The following is a 16,649-nucleotide window of genomic DNA, read 5'->3' as shown; positions in this document are numbered from 1 at the left end:
TGTGTTATTCTTGGAGGTGGTTTACTAATAAAACCATACAAAATGAACACTTATAAAAAGAAATGATAAATTAAATTAAATCAAATCAAATCTTCCATGTATTCCTTTGACAATCACATTGTCCTGAAAAAGGTATCACTGAGCAGATAAAGTTTCAAAGCTCAAATGAAACCTCAGAGGCACAACTGAGAACAAACCCAGAGATTTTTAATAACATTTCAGAATGATTGGTGCCTGTGACACTTTTGTTTTAAAGATGCAATCTATGTCAGATAAAATACAAGTTTCATAAAAATATCTACTGCACCATTCTTAGAACAAACACTTTTTCCCTCCTTGGCTTTTCTCATATATATAAAAAAAAACATGTATGAGAGATTATAGTATTGCACAGAGACCAAAAAAATCATTATGAGCCTTGTTTGGAGCTTTGTGTGCTATACCTCACAGCAGAGAATCACGGGCATCCACTTTTTCTTAATGGAACACTTATTAAATTACTGGAGGGATGAATGGCTCAGAGAAGCAGCAATGGGAGGCTGCCTCGTTACGTGCTGCTTGTCTCTGTCTGGAGGAAGGCCTGCTGCTGAATCCCCTAGGCTCTCAGGGGCATGTCTCATCTTCAGTCTGGGGTCTGCCGTTGTGGGCCCTTTCCCACAACACCCTGTGTAGTGTTTCTCTGCAGTTTGGAATTTTTACATGTTGTTGTTTTCTGTCCCCATGAGCCTCTTCATCTTTCTGGAGTAAGAGCTTGGACAGCGGAACTTGGCTCACCTGGAAGTCTAGGACATCTACAACTACAATTAAAGCTTTGTCTTCCTTACTGTGAAGCTGGGATATATTTAATATACAGGTACCATCCTACCTTGTATGTGTTATGCCATTCCTGTTGAAGGCAGATGTTAATGTACTACCAGCATTTCAAAAACATACAGAATGTGTAACTGTGTAAAAGGAATGTGGAATATATAGAAAGTGTAAATGGGACACACTTTCTTCATCAACTACAAAAAAAAAAAAAAAAAAAGGAAAATTGGTATATATAAGCTCTATAAGAAGTATATGCAGTAACGCAACAGGCAGCCTAAAGACCAATAGAAGAGTTGTGAAAGAGTGTATAGTTCTTCTTACTCAGTAAAAGGAATGAATATACATTATTCTTTTTAAAATTCACTATTTTGGTGTAAACCTACTGTCATGGCTTAACCCCAGCTGGCAGCTAGGACCACGCAGCCAGTTGCTCATTCCCCATGGTTGTGATGGGGGAGACAATCAGAAGAGTAAAAGTGAAGAAGAACTCATGGGTTGAGACAAAAACAGCTTAATAGGTAAAGCAAAAGCCATGCACAGAAGCAAAACAAAACAAGGAACTCATTCACCACTTCCCATCGGCAGGCAGGTGTTCAGCCATCTCCAGAAAAGCAGGGCTCCATCACGTGTAACGGTTACTTGGGAGGACAAACACCTTCACACCTGTCGTGGTTTAGGCCAAATCCACCACTGGGGACCCGAGGGACCCCAGACGGGACCGACAGATGCTCCCCTCTACCCCTCTATAAAGAGAGAGGCAGAGGAGGAAAAAGAGACTTAAGAGTTTAGAAGAAACTAAACTACTTTAATGAAATATTAATAATAAAATAAAAAGAAATAATGATAAAATATATACAAAACCGTATCAAGCTCCCGAGATGACAATCACGTCACCGGCTGGCACTGGGGCAGTCCCAGGCTGGACTCAGTGGCGGACGGGAACTGGATTCCGGATCTGGAGTCAGGATTGGGATCACAGGCAGAGAGAGTCCTCCTCAGACGTCGGCCATTGAAGGAAGAGCCCGTGACCCTTTGATCCCTCAGCTTTTATACTGAGCATGAGGCAGATGGGATGGAATACCCTGTTGGTCAGTTTTGGGTCACCTGTCCTGTCCGCTCCTCCCTCCAGGTGGGACCCCACTATGCTTTTCCGCTTCCGACCCTCCAACGTGGCAAATAACAAAGTTGGTTGGCCGTGGCTGTTATGGCAATAAGTACAAGCAGGAGCCTCTCTGCATGCCATGCCTGGGCATCAGCTATAAACAATTGGTCTTATCACTCTGAGAGAGTGAACACTGTCTGCACAATATGCAGTTAATTTCAGTAGTTAGAAGAGGCCCAGCTCAGAAGCGAAGTTACTGAACAAAATTGGTTCTGTTTTACCTCAAACCAGGACATTCCACCCCTTATTCCATACCATTTGCATCTTGCTCAGATTACTATTACTTTTATACATCAAATTTACACACACACAGTTATATATGATATGGATATATGCAGGTTACTCATCTACGGTTTATGTTTATATACAAATTTTTAAGTCCAGTTAGTTCATGATTGCAGGATCTCATCTCAGGGTAGGAAAGTTGGTACAAAATTCATTCTAGTTCGTGCCCATGGGTAGCATGTTCATCTTGAAGAGCTTGCTGGACGCCACTTGATGAAGCTAGCTCAGGTTTCATCACCACTGTGTTATTCTGAAAAACACTTATTGAACATTGTTAGTATTATGTAGTGATCAGCATCATACTGCTCAGGATTGAGTATTCTCACCAAGGGTTAAATTCCCTTGAGGTACACATTGAACTTCTCCATCCTTCAGCATCACCCACCAAGTACATCCAGGTCCTTGGGCAAAAACAGTCCCACGAATGGGTTTGCTTTTGCCTGAAGCAGGGAAAACCCAAACAGTTTTCCCTAACAAATTCCTTTCATGCACCACAGGGACTTTATCCCCTTCTACAGTATGTAAAAGGTCTGATTGAGCAGGACCAGCTCGATTGACGGATCCCCTGGTGTTAACTAACCAGGTAGCTTGTTGTAAATGCTTGTCCCAATTTTCAAAGGTTCCACCTCCTATAGCTTTTAGGGTGGTTTTTAACAGTCCATTGTATCGCTCAATCTTCCCAGAAGCTGGTGCATGATAGGGGATATGATATATCCACTCAATACCATGTTCTTTTGCCCAATTACTTATCAGATTGTTTTTAAAATGAGTCCCATTGTCTGACTCAATTATTTCTGGTGTGCCATGTTGCCACAAGACTTGCCTTTCAAGGCCCAGGATGGTATTCCGGGCAGTGGCATGAGGTACGGCATAGGTTTCCAACCATCCTGTGCTTGCTTCCACCATTGTAAGCACATAGCGCTTACCCTGGCGAGTTTGAGGGAGTGTGATGTAATCAACTTGCCAAGCTTCCCCATATTTATATTTCAGCCATCGTCCCCCATACCACAAAGGTTTTAACCGTTTAGCTTGCTTGATTTCGGCGCATGTTTCACAGTCATGGATAACCTGCGCAATAGCGTCCATGGTTAAATCCACGCCTCGGTCACGTGCCCATTTATATGTTGCATCCCTTCCTTGATGACCTGAAGTGTCATGGGCCCACCGAGCTAAGAATAGTTCACCTTTATGTTCCCAGTCCAAGTCTGTCTGGAAAATTTTAGCAGCCTGATCCGCTTGCTGATTGTTTTGATGTTCCTCAGTGGCCCGACTCATGGGTACATGGGCATCTACGTGACGTACCTTTACGACTAGGTTTGATAGCCGGTCGGCAATATCTTGCCACAGCTCAGCAGCCCAGATGGGTTTACCTCTGCGCTGCCAGTTGCTCTGCTTCCATTGCTTTAGCCACCCCCACAGAGCATTTGCCACCATCCATGAGTCAGTATAGAGATAGAGTATTGGCCACTTTCCTCGTTCAGCAATGTCCAATGCCAGCTGGATGGCTTTTACCTCTGCAAATTGACTCGATTCACCTTGTCCTTCAGCAGCTTCCGCGACTCGTCGTGTAGGACTCCATACAGCAGCTTTCCACCTTCGATGTTTTCCTACAATACGACAAGACCCATCAGTAAACAAGGCATACTGTTTCTCATTATCTGAGAGTTCATTATATGGTGGAGCTTCCTCAGCACGTGTCACCACCTCCTCTGGTGGCATCCCAAAGTCTTTGCCTTCGGGCCAATTTGTGATCACTTCTACGATTCCTGGACGATTTGGGTTTCCTATTCGAGCTCGCTGCGTGATTAAGGCAACCCACTTACTCCAGGTAGTATCGGTGGCATGATGAGTAGAAGGAACTTTACCCTTGAACATCCAGCCCAGTACTGGTAATCGGGGCGCCAGGAGGAGCTGTGCCTCAGTACCAATTACTTCTGAAGCAGCTCTAACTCCTTCGTATGCTGCCAAGATTTCTTTCTCAGTTGGAGTATAGTTGGCCTCGGAGCCTTTATATCCCCGACTCCAGAATCCCAGGGGTCGACCTCGAGTCTCCCCTGGTGCTTTCTGCCAAAGGCTCCAGGTAGGGCCATTGTCTCCGGCTGCGGTGTAGAGCACATTTTTAATGTTCCGTCCAGTTCGGACTGGTCCAAGGGCTACTGCATGCACAATCTCTTGTTTAATTTGCTCAAAGGCTTGTCGTTGCTCAGGGCCCCACATAAACTCATTTTTCTTTCGAGTCACTTCATAGAGAGGTTTCACAATCTGGCTATAACCTGGAATATGCATTCTCCAGAAACCCACAACACCTAAAAAGGCTTGTGTTTCCTTTTTGTTAGTAGGTGGGGACATAGATGTTATTCGGTTAATTATATCCATTGGGATCTGGCGACGGCCATCTTGCCACTTAATTCCCAAAAACTGGATTTCTCGTGCAGGTCCCTTGACCTTACCTCTTTTAATGGCAAAACCTGCTTTCAGAAGAATCTTAATTATTTTCCTACCTTTGTGGGAAACTTCTTCTGCTGAATTACCCCACACAATGATGTCATCGATGTATTGTAGGTGTTCTGGAGCTCCACCCTTCTCCAGTGCAGTCTGGATCAGTCCATGGCAAACAGTAGGGCTGTGTTTCCACCCCTGGGGCAGTCGATTCCAGGTGTACTGGACACCCCTCCAGGTGAAAGCAAACTGTGGCCTGCACTCTGCTGCTAAAGGAATAGAGAAAAAGGCATTAGCAATGTCAATTGTAGCATACCATTGGGCTGCCTTTGACTCCAGTTCATACTGAAGTTGTAGCATATCTGGCACAGCAGCACTCAGTGGTGGTGTAACTTCATTCAGGCCACGATAGTCTACTGTTAATCTCCAGTCCCCATCAGACTTTCGCACTGGCCATATAGGGCTGTTAAAGGGTGAGTGAGTTTTGCTGATCACTCCTTGGCTCTCTAGCCGGCGAATCAGGTTATGGATGGGAATCAGGGAGTCTCGGTTGGTGCGATACTGTCGTCGATGCGCCGTGGCAGTAGCAATTGGCACCTGCTGATCTTCAACCCTCAGCAGTCCCACAACAGAAGGGTCATCTGAAAGACCGGGTAAGGTAGACAGCTGTGTAACATCCTCAGTCTCTACAGCTGCTATACCAAAAGCCCACCGATACCCTTTTGGGTCTTTAAAATACCCTCTCTTGAGATAGTCTATGCCAAGGATGCACGGAGCATCTGGACCAGTAACAATGGGGTGTTTCTCCCATTTATTCCCAGTTAGGCTCACTTCAGCCTCTAATACAGTCAGTTCTTGAGATCCGCCTGTCACTCCAGAAATGGTGACAGTTTCTGCCCCTTTATGATTCGATGGCAATAGGGTACACTGTGCACCAGTGTCCACTAGGGCTTTATACTTTTGTGGCTCTAATGTGCCAGGCCATCGAATCCACACAGTCCAATAAACTCGGTTGTCCCTCTCCTCCTCCTGGCTGGAGGCAGGGCACCTCTAATGTTGACCGTAGTACCTACGATTATCAGATTGGTTCCTACCTGGTCCGTAGGATCGCCTACCGTAGGTTGGAGCAGCCTTCTTCCTGTAAGAATCCTTTCTCCTACCTGCTTCATTTTGCAACTCAAGCACCCGTGCCTGTAGGGCTGAGGTAGGTTCTCCATCCCACTTCTTCATGTCTTCTCCATATTCACAGAGGCAAAACCACAGGATATCTCGCATCGGGTTTGATTTGTCTTGAGTCGGAGGGTGTTTTTTCTCTTGAGTAGGAGGGCGTTTCCTCTTAGCAGCTGCAACATGAGTCTGTACAGGGAAAGAATGGAGTTTTTCCTCCACCTTGGTTAGTTTATCAAACAGTTTATCGGTTTGCTCAACTAATTTCTGGGTCATTTGCTCTATTTTCTCAGTCAGTTTCTCAGTCATTTTCTCGGTGGTCACAGTCAGCTTCTCAGTCATTTTCTCAGTCATTTTCTCGGTGGTCGCAGTCAGCTTCTCAGTCATTTTCTCAGTGGTCACAGTCAGCTTTTCTATGGCTGCCACAGAAAAGGGACGAGAGAGACTGTCTTCATACTGTCGTACCTTATTAACCACTTCATTTACAGTTGGGGTGTCAGTATCAGATCCTCCCCAGACCATTGTTGACAATGTGTGGGAATATGTTGATGGTGCACTTTGTACAAACTTTTTTAGCATAGATTGTTTGCATGGCATTTCATCAGGGTCTACAATCACTTGCCCATCACTATAAATCACCTCTCGCACAGCCATTTCTCTCAGGTACTTAATACCTTTTTCCATGTTGGTCCATTTACTTTAGCAAGGCTTTTGACACTGTCTCCCATGACATCCTTATTAGGAAGCTGAGGAAGTATGGGCTAGATGAGGTGACAGTGAGGTGGATTGAGAGTTGGCTGCGGGACAGGACTCAGAGGGTTGTGATCAGCGGCACAGAGTCTAGTTGGAGGCCTGTAACCAGTGGTGTCCCCCAGGGGTCAATACTCGGTCCTATTTTGTTTAATATATTCATTAATGACCTGGATGAGGGGACAGAGTGTATCCTCAGCAAGTTTGCTGATGATACCAAACTGGGTGGGGTGGCTGACACCCCAGAGGGCTGTGCTGCCATCCAGCGTGACCTGGACAGGCTGGAGAGCTGGGCAGAGAAGAACCTAATGAGGTTCAATAAAACCAAGTGCAGGGTCCTGCACCTGGGGAGGAAGAATGCTAGGCACCAGTACAGGTTAGGGGCTTACCTGCTGGGAGATAGCTTGGAGGAGAAGGATCTGGGGGTTGTGGTAGACAGTAAATTATCCATGGCCCAGCAATGTGCCCTTGTCGCCAAAAAGGCCAATGGAATCCTGGGCTGCATAGGGAAGAGTGTGGCCAGTAGGTCGAGGGAGGTCATTCTCCCCCTCTACTCGGCACTGGTGAGGCCACAACTGGAATACTGTGTCCAGTTTTGCGCTCCCCAGTTCAAGAGGGACAGGGAACTGCTGGAGCGAGTCCAGCGAAGGGCAACTAAGATGATTAAGGGCTTGGAGCACCTCCCTTATGAGGAAAGGCTGAGAGAGCTGGGACTCTTTAGCCTGGAGAAGAGAAGGCTGAGGGGAGACCTGATTATGGCATACAAGTATCTAAAGGGTGGGTTGAAGAAGGATGGAGCCAGGCTCTTTTCATTGGTTCCAAGTGACAGGACGAGGGGCAATGGGCACAAGTTAGAACACAGGAAGTTCCGTTCAAATACACGGAAACAGTTCTTTACAGTGAGGGTGACAGAGCACTGGAACAGGCTGCCCAGGGAGGTTGTGGAGTCCCCTTCCCTGGAGATTTTCAAGACCCGCCTGGATGCAGTCCTGAGAAATGTGCTCTAGGCAATCCTGCTTTAGCAGGAGAGTTGGACTAGATGATCTCTAGAGGTCCCTTCCAACTCTGATAATTCTGTGATTCTGTGATCTGAGTCCTCCTGTGGTGAGGCTGCCCTAGGAGGGGCCTCTCCAGCATCTGCTCTAGAAGAACTCTCGCCTTTGTCTGTTTTCAAAGGTCTCTTTCCCTTATCTGGTCTTGAAGGACCCTCCCCTGGATCTTCTTCAGAACCCTCCCCCAAGCTATCTGACTTGAGGTGGTCTTTGTCGTAAGGGGTAGGGGAAGGAGTTGACCTCTTCTTCTTCCTCCTGGTTACCGGGGCAGTTTGTACCGATTTTGATGGAGTTTGAGTAGGTTTGGTACTGGTTGTAGTGGCTGCAGTAGCTTGTGCCGGGACAGGCGGCGGAGGGGCCGTTGTTGTTGCGGTGGGGGGGGTGGCTGCTGGTGGTGCCGGTGCCGGTGCCGTTGCAGGCGGCGGCGGCGGCGGCGGCGGTGGTGCCGGTGCCGTTGCAGGCGGCGGCGGCGGCGGAGGCGCCTGTGCCGTTGCGGTGGGGGGGGCGGCTGCCGGTGGTGCCGTTGCTCTGGGGGGGGCAGCTGCGGCCGGGCCGGGCGGGGCCGCGGTTTGTGCCTCTGCAGATCGCCGAGCGGCTGCGCGGGTCTGAGTGGCGGCAGCGCACGGTTACCCTACAGCTACCCCTGCACAGATGTTTCACAATAAACCACCCCTGCACCACATTCAGAAGCACCAACAACAAAATCACGATCTTAACAAGGTACCAGTCCTTATCCTCAGAGCCCAGAAGGTTTCCATGCCCCAGCTCTGAGGGTGTCACATTAGCATAAGTATCAAAGGGCGAAGTAAACATTCCCCAGGTAGAACCGACAGTATAGTTAATAACAGAATCCATCACCTGATGCCCGAGATATACAGGTAGAGCCGTTACCCAACTCATCGTGTTATACATCTGAATTGCGAACCACACCAACATAGCACCTTTAAACCTTCGCATAAAAAGACAAAGAATAAATGAAGTTTGCAACACATTTGACAGGTTAGACCAAGCTGACTGCATTAAGGTCCAACAAAGCTGTTTAAAGGCATGATACATGATTTCCTCTAAGAACGACATAATGCAAGCTGTCTGTTCTAATCTCTGAGCAAGTTGGAATTCAAACTATTTGGACAATTTATCACAGCTCTGGTGGAGCACTGTTCGTGCCCCACGTTGGGCGCCAATTAATCTGTCGTGGTTTAGGCCAAATCCACCACTGGGGACCCGAGGGACCCCAGACGGGACCGACAGATGCTCCCCTCTACCCCTCTATAAAGAGAGAGGCAGAGGAGGAAAAAGAGACTTAAGAGTTTAGAAGAAACTAAACTACTTTAATGAAATATTAATAATAAAATAAAAAGAAATAATGATAAAATATATACAAAACCGTATCAAGCTCCCGAGATGACAATCACGTCACCGGCTGGCACTGGGGCAGTCCCAGGCTGGACTCAGTGGCGGACGGGAACTGGATTCCGGATCTGGAGTCAGGATTGGGATCACAGGCAGAGAGAGTCCTCCTCAGACGTCGGCCATTGAAGGAAGAGCCTGTGACCCTTTGATCCCTCAGCTTTTATACTGAGCATGAGGCAGATGGGATGGAATACCCTGTTGGTCAGTTTTGGGTCACCTGTCCTGTCCGCTCCTCCCTCCAGGTGGGACCCCACTATGCTTTTCCGCTTCCGACCCTCCAACGTGGCAAATAACAAAGTTGGTTGGCCTTGGCTGTTATGGCAATAAGTATAAGCAAGAGCCTCTCTGCATCCCATGCCTGGGCATCAGCTATAAACATTGGCCTTATCACTCTGAGAGAGTGAACACTGTCTGCACAATATGCAGTTAATTTCAGTAGTTAGAAGAGGCCCAGCTAAGAAGCGAAGTTACTGAACAAAATTGGTTCTGTTTTACCTCAAACCAGGACAACACCATGCTGAACCATCAGGAATTAGACAGTGAAAGAGAAAATCTAGACTACCTCCACTCTGAATGTCCCCCCCTTCCTTCTTCTTCCCCCGGCTATGTATACTGCGCGTGATGTCACATGACATGGAATACCCTTTTGGTCAGTTGGGTCAGTTGGGGTCAGCTATTCCAGCTGTGTCTCCTCCCAACCTTTTGTGCGCTCACTGTTTAATCACCGGTGGGGCAGTATGAGGAGCAGAAAAGCCCTTGATTGCTTAGCAACAACGAAAACCACCAGTGTGCTATCAACAGGATTTCTCATCCCAAATCCAAAACACAGCCCCACACCAGTTGCTAGCAAGAAAGTTAACTCCATCCCAGCTGAAACCGTGACACCTACCAAAAGATTAAGAATGTTTGTTTACTGTGCAAATATCATTCCTTTTCACACACTGCAAAATTAAGTACATACGGGTTAAGTAATCTGTCTGATAAGACAGGTAGGGTACTTTGTCATTTTTTAATATATTATTCCCTGTGTCTGTGGAATTATTTTTAAAGGATTTTTTATTTAATTGTAAGTCACAGCAAAAAAGTGTGAACCATTGAATACTAAAGGAAAAAGGATGAATAAAAAAATAAATTGCACTAGACAGCTAGGCTGGGATTGGCATGATTGAAAGTAGACATATGCCTGTGAGCTAATCACACTAATTCTTTCTATGGTTAATTGAGAAAAATTGGCACTTCCAAAGGAAGATTTATATCTTCCTCAAATAAGGATTTGGACAAGGTCACATGAATCACCTTCTGAACTGCCTTTATTTCCCCATTGATTTTAAAGGGAGTCTAAGGTGATTACGTGTAGACTGGGATGACTAAAATTTAGACATCCAACAATAAAAGAGAAAAAGTTAATGTTTTCACAATTATTTCAGATAAAGTAGCCATTCTGTACTGAAGATTTAAAAAAAAAATCACAATATATTACATATTTATTGTGATTTCTTCTCTGGGGAAATGAAGTAAAATTAATTCTGGATAGATCACAAAGGCAACCTAAAATCTTAATAAGCAGTGAACAAAAATTGCCAGATCCACAGGACAAAGGACAAATTTTGTTTTACAATCAGTGCACAGGGGATCTGGGATCTGCTTTAACTTTACAGATTCTCCTGAGGGTGAACTTAGGAAAACTCTTGATATATATTTGCTCTTGTGAGACCTGACCTGCAATACTGTGTTAAACTCTGGGGCCGCCAACATAAGAAGGACAAGGACCTGTGGGAGCATGTCCAGATGAGGGCCACAAAGATGATCAGAGGGCTGGAGCAGCTCTCCTATGAAGACAGGCTGAGAGAGCTGGGGTTGTTCAGCCTGGAGAAGGCTTGAGGGTGCAGCTTATAGCAGCCTTCCAGTATCTGATGGGGGCCTACAAGAAAGCTGGAGAGGGTCTTTTTACAAGGGCATGTAGTGATAGGATGAGAGGGTAATGGCTTCAAACTGGAAGAGAGTAGATTCCTATTAGATACTATGAAAGAAATTCTTTACTGTGAGTGTGGTGAGACACTGGAACAGGTTGCCCAGGGAAGTTGTGGATATGCCATCCCTGGAGGTGTTCAGGGCCAGGCTGGATGGGGTTTTGAGCAATCTGGTTTAGTGGAAGATGTCCCTGCCCATGGCAGGGGGGTTGGAACTCGATGATCTTCAAGGTCCCTTCTAACCCAAGCTATTCAATGATTCTATGATGTCCACTATTTTCTGGGTTAATAAGTATGACATCAGAGATGTTTTGAATGAATCATGAAACTATTTTTAAGTAAGTATTACATGAACTCTAACAAAAATAAATGCCAACATCATATTTTATGCACCACGACACAATTTAGACCGCATAGGTACTTACATTTCCTTTTTTTATTAAAAAAAAAAAAAAGGTAATTTTTTCTAACAGGTTTTTGGATTCTGCTGTGGCACATTTCCACAGCTCTTACAGCATAAACCTAATTTAATACTGCTTTGGCTAGCCAGAGGATGGTACTACCGAATACAACAGTGTGAGTCAGATGCCTCCCTACAATAGCACAGGGAGCATGAGCAGTGTGAGAATGCAGTTCACCCATGCTCTGCGTGTTCCACATCCTGAATTCTTGGTACAATTCAGAACTCATATTTATTCAATAGTTTCCAGTTGTGGCTTCAAATCTGTACCAATCACTTACTTCTTTGAATCTGCACCTGCAATTTAGCCTGAGACCTTAAGCCTGAGATCATTCATAACAAACCAATAAAATTACTCATCTGCATACATTCTTTTTCAATGAAAATGCTCACACAAGAGAATATAAACTTGGAAGAGGAAAGACATTAGGAGATTATTTTTGTGTGTTCAGTAGAAATTACACTTTGAAATTACATCCAGAAGCACACAAGTATGCATAGATGCTATTAAAAATAATGAGATTTAAAGGTATGATTCAAATTAGACATTGCGAATTTTCATGAGCTGAAATGGAATTAATCTTCATTCAGATGGACCCTAAATTTGCTTTAAAACTAAATGAAAGTCCAAAAATGTACCCCTTGATATTTAAGATATATCTTAAAAATGTGTTACAGGATATAATTTATTAAAAAAGTGAACAGAGTTTATTTTATAAACTATAATGCATATTGTCTTGAACTTTTTTCTAAGAAAAAATAAATAAGCAGATTCATCTTGACAAATCCATTCAAAGGAGGACTTAGGGGAAAGTCAAATGAGAGATTACTGAAATTAAGCCTATTCAAACAAAGTTGAAAAACTCCCTTTTATTCAGTCTCCTTATGTACTCTTGTCTGAAAGCAGGACATTGATCTCTGTAGACTTTAGAGTTAGTTACATTCAAATAGATCAGATGATTCATGTAGATTTGTTCAGACAATTTGATACTTCAGAACTGAGGGGAACAAAGAAGGAAGGACAGATACAAGACAGTGTAGATCATCTCACCAAATTTTAGATGTCTATGGTGGGATTCTGTCCAAGATAAATGCACCCAAACAGAGATGTTTTTATGTAAGCATCTATACCTGTGCAAAGTGCATGTGAATCTACACAGGACTGGCAGATACAGTTCAAGGCCTATGGGATGTGGATACCTTGTTGGAGAGCCAGACGGAAGCCAGGAGCTGTAGGACATTTCTAATGGCATTTTATGCCTTTGGATTGGCAACGGAATTGAACTTTGAATCAGAAGTCAGTCATGTCCTAGAATGGATATTCAGCTGTTCTCCATTAGAGACACAATTCAGTTTCCTAAACATAAGCATTTAGTGTAATTTTAATTGGTCTTGGACACTCAATATTATCTCTAATTGATGTTCCTACAAGCTTTTGTTCTCCTATGATTTCTTTGTTACATCTGTGAGCCCTAGGTGAATATTCTGGAAAACTCACAGCATCTCAAGAAGCCCAAAATAATTCCTTTTAAACAAATTAATAACTCAGTCATAGTCTGCTTTATAATAAGATGCATTACTTTCCAAGCTCCATTCACTGTACTAACGAGATCTTCATCGCTGAGAGTGGGAGGCACAGAGCATACCTCTGTGCAGACGTATAAAGCTGAGCTTCTTAACCTGCAGTTGAGTCCCACTTTCCAGTGCACATTATAGCTAAGTTAGGTGCTCTTTATAGAAACATATATTAAATGGAGCATCTGAACAATAGTTTACCTGGTATATTTTTTCACGTTTATTTTAGGACGAGATGTACTTTCCCTAAAAGTGCTGTCTTTTTTTTTTTTTTTCTTCATTGGCCATGAAGTGAACCTGTGCAAGCTGCTTAGATGCAGACATTTAAATATCCTTATTTGTTCATACTTTTTATTGTTCTTTTGCTCTTTGCATTTTCTTTGCATCAAATTTACCACATTGTTTCACCCATTTATTTTCCAGTGTGATCACTGCTTCTCTATTGTATTTGAAGTCTATAATTATAAACTTTGGGAACAAAGGGATAAGTGTTTGGAGGTAGTCTAGATTTTCTCTTTCACTGTCTAATTCCTGATGGTTCAGCATGGGCCCCAATATCAGTTTCTGTGATTTTCAGGCAGTCTATTGCTCAAAAAAAAACTTTTACCAAATGTCTTTAGGGTTTTTTTGGTTTTGTGTTTGGTTTTTTTTTTCTGTTTTTGTTTTTGTTTTTGTTTTTTCAGAATTTAAACACATGTCATTCCTGAAACTGCTTTTCATCCATCTCCTCTTTAGTGAACTGTATCTGTGATATACAGAGGCCTGGGCTCTCCCTTTTCTGCTAGCAGTTACATGTTTAGATCACTAAGAACTCTTGTAAGCTCTCTGAAGATGATGACTACTTCTAAAATTTTACTTTTACTCATGGTCCTCATTCTTGAGTTTATAATCAGAACCACATGGTACACAGCTGCAATAAAATATAAGTTCTTAATCTTTAAGGATTGTATTCTTAATAGCATGCATGTAGGAATAGTCTGAAAAGAAGAAAAAATATTACAAGAAAAAATGAAGATAAAGTTTTAAACACATTATGACACTATGGTTATGACACTGGCAAAGAGTTTATACTTAAGTTGTTTTCTATCAAAAACTTCCCATAAGCTTGAGAAAGTAACTTTTTTTTTTTTAACATCTTAGTAAAACAGGTGCATTTGTATTTCATTACTTTATCAAGGCTTTCTGAGGATAACTGTGTCAAAAATTGCGGGAACACAAAAACATCAGTATAAATGTGAGGGAAATTATAAGGGAGGAATGTGAGGAAATTATAAGATTATTATAAGAAATTATAAGATATGGACATAATAACACCTGAAATAAATAGCTACCTTTATTATTGTGGTGTGGTGGTTTGTGGTTTTTTGGTGTTGTTTTTTTTTTTAATGAAAAAATGTATTCAAGGAAAATAAATGCATTTCAACTATGCAAAATATAACAATTTTTTAGAGAGAAGTTTGGGAACAATGACTGCCCATACTGATTAAGCCACAAAGCAGCATCTTTTTTTTGCCATAGAAAGGTTGTTGGCTGCTCCATATGGTTTAGAAGTTTCTTTGAAATAACCTAAGCGATATGAATTAAGCTCCCAATAATTAGTATGAAGAGACAAAACCCTTGAGTCTGCAATCTATTTTCTTTCTCTAAATCACATAACCTTTCTTTTTTACGGGATTGATTGAGCTGCTTGACTTTGAGAAAGATGATTTTAAGGTTCATATCATACTACCTATGAATTAGTTTGGTTTAAGAAGTTTGCATAGCCATATACCATGCTTATATTCGATATGTCTTTCCCTCCCTCCCAATTTGGCTTGATTGCAACTCGTTATATTCAGGAAAAGAGAAAATACATTGGACTTAATGTTTTATGATCATTCTTTTTAAAACAAGATTAGCTATCAATTAAGGTGTGAGAAGTATACAAAGATGCTGTAAACCCTTCTTCTAAACAAATAGCCATTATTTATGTGAGCAATCCCAAAAACAATTTGTGTGCACGAGGCCAGCTAAGTAAATGCCAAAGACAGTATAAAATATATTTTCCAATTAAATGGTACTCACATATACATGCAATATAGCTTTTTAATTTGTGTTATGGAAAATTTTACTTTGCAGAGTTATTAATTGTATAAATGGTTTCTAAGCGTACTTCCTATTATGCTGCACTCTTTAATACCAGTAAGTAGAAACAGACTGCACTGGAATGACTACAGCTGCAAAGGTAGAGGAGAAGGAAACATCCAAAAGATAAATACTGACACTGAAAAGGAAATTTATTCTGTCATACCCAGGTGTTTAAGATAAGTGGGACGGGTAGTTCTCCAGCTTTTTGTCTTTCTTTATTAGCTTTATTAGAGATCCAAGCCCACAAGCATAGACCAGCGTTCTAACTTTTAGTTTGCTAAAGTTAGTGTAATGACTCCTAGCCTCTGGGTAGAAAATATAAGACTTTTCTTCAGGAGTTCAAGAAATAAGCTTAAAAAGCATTCTAAAGTGTCACTCCTTGCAATCTATAGCAGCCATTCATTTTTCTTTTTTTTTACAAAAACATTCAGCCATTTGTTCTCATCTAAAAATAACTTTGAATTCTTGACCTGAAGGACAACAGACAACTTCTAAGATGAGTGTCTCTAGAAATGAGACTGAAGAGTATATTACCTGACTGTGGTAAGTTCACACATGAAATCTCCTTTTCTTCCCTTTTTAGAGAGTCTAAGTTTTCCTAAAACATTGTCATTCCTATAATTGAATGTTTCAACTGACAGCTCATAAAAAGGTTGTTGCCTAACTAGTACTTAAATAATGCATTAAAGACATCTTTTTCTATGATATTGAAAATTGTTTGAACTTTTCCTGATTGTCCTTTTTCAAAGTATTTTCTTCACAGTTTGAAAATGCTCAAACTAAATAGCCCTTTTTCTTTTATACGTGCAACTGTCACAGCTGCAATAATTGACTCTGGTTTACTGATGTAAAGACAATGTATCCAACGAATTCAGCTATTTCTAGACTTGTATTACAATACCATTTCCTCTAAGTGAAATCTATTTTTCTGAATTTATTTTGAATTCAGTCACTAACTTTCAAATTGTTTGAGTACAGAGTCTAATCTGTCTAGGGAGATGGAAGGTCTTCTCTTCATGTTTTGACATTGTCAACTTGAAAGTCCCGATTACAAAGAAATAATAAGAAATAAGATTGACTATTCTTCCCATTTGATTGAACCAGTCTGAATGGTAAAATATGAAAATAAAAAAAAATACTGGGTGTCAGAAGGACTGACTAAACACTGCCCCCTTCATTAATTTTTTAAAGAATAGAATAAATTTACAATATCAAGTAAAATATTTCAGAATTGTAAGAGCTGTGTCTGATCCTCCCCTGTTTAGCCAGGTTCAGGAATCAGACGGAAAACATTTTTACCAATTGTGTGGTACAGTGGTAATCCAGACAGTGGAAATCTGCAGCATACCAGGCTGAGCATCTTCTGTATTTGAGGCCCACAGGTTGTATATACATATTTGATTTTGGCAATGTGGGTCTTAAGTTCTCAGAGCATCCAT

The sequence above is a fragment of the Vanellus vanellus genome (genome assembly GCF_965231255.1).
Source record: "Vanellus vanellus genome assembly, chromosome: 3".
Classification (NCBI taxonomy): Eukaryota; Metazoa; Chordata; class Aves; order Charadriiformes; family Charadriidae; genus Vanellus; species Vanellus vanellus.
Note: the sequence above shows the minus strand (reverse complement) of the source record.